We start from the raw sequence: 752 nt of genomic DNA, 5'->3' as shown, positions 1-752 counted from the left end.
AATACCAAGGTAAAATTAATAACTTTCAAGTTGAGATTCAGTTTATTTATATACATCCTCCTCCAAATTCTCATCAAGTTCTACCATTGTTTGTTATGTTATAACAGATATAGCAAACACCAAAGAGGAAATACGTCAAATCAAACTGTTTATTGTTTGATCTTGAGAATGATCCAGAGAAGCAAATGTCCAATGTTTAAATTCTGAGGCTTAAAATAAATATTTCAGAAAGACTCTCATCTTTTGTTGATTGGTAAAATACACCACAGAATATCACTTCCCCTCTGCTTAATGCACTGTAAAGAAATATAGATTTTTTTTAAAAAAGAATTGCTTTGTCTGGTAAACATGGAAGGTCTACTGAAATAGGCATTTTAAAAAATAGATTGTGCTAGCTTTGGCAGCATATATACTGAAATTAATATGAGACAGAGAAGATTAGCATGACCCTGTAGAGGATAACATACAAATTTGTGAAGCATTCCATATTTTTGGTATGTGTGAAAGTTGTTGAGAATTGATCCTTCTCATCACAAGGAAAAAATATTATTTTCTTTTTCTTTTTTTCATATCTATATGAGATGACAGATCTGTATGAGATAATGATGTTAAACTTGTAGTAATCACTTCATGATGTATGTAAGTCAAATCATTATGGTGTACACCTTAAACTTATACAGTGCTGTATGACAATTGTATCTCAATAAAATTGTAAAAAATAGATTATGCCATAAAAGCATAAAATTGAAAGG

General features: G+C 29.7%; 1 non-coding gene across 1 annotated transcript; it reads left to right on the top strand.

Moving 5' to 3' along the window:
- Positions 1-388: 388 nt before the first annotated feature.
- LOC137751661 (U6 spliceosomal RNA) lies at positions 389-493 on the top strand. The gene has a single exon (XR_011070912.1). It is a non-coding gene; the product is annotated as a U6 spliceosomal RNA (small nuclear RNA).
- Positions 494-752: the final 259 nt, after the last annotated feature.

This window comes from Eschrichtius robustus, chromosome 17 (genome assembly GCF_028021215.1).
Source record: "Eschrichtius robustus isolate mEscRob2 chromosome 17, mEscRob2.pri, whole genome shotgun sequence".
Lineage (NCBI taxonomy): Eukaryota > Metazoa > Chordata > Mammalia > Artiodactyla > Eschrichtiidae > Eschrichtius > Eschrichtius robustus.
The sequence above is the reverse complement of the archived record's forward strand: the minus strand, read 5'-3'. Positions and strand labels throughout refer to the sequence as shown.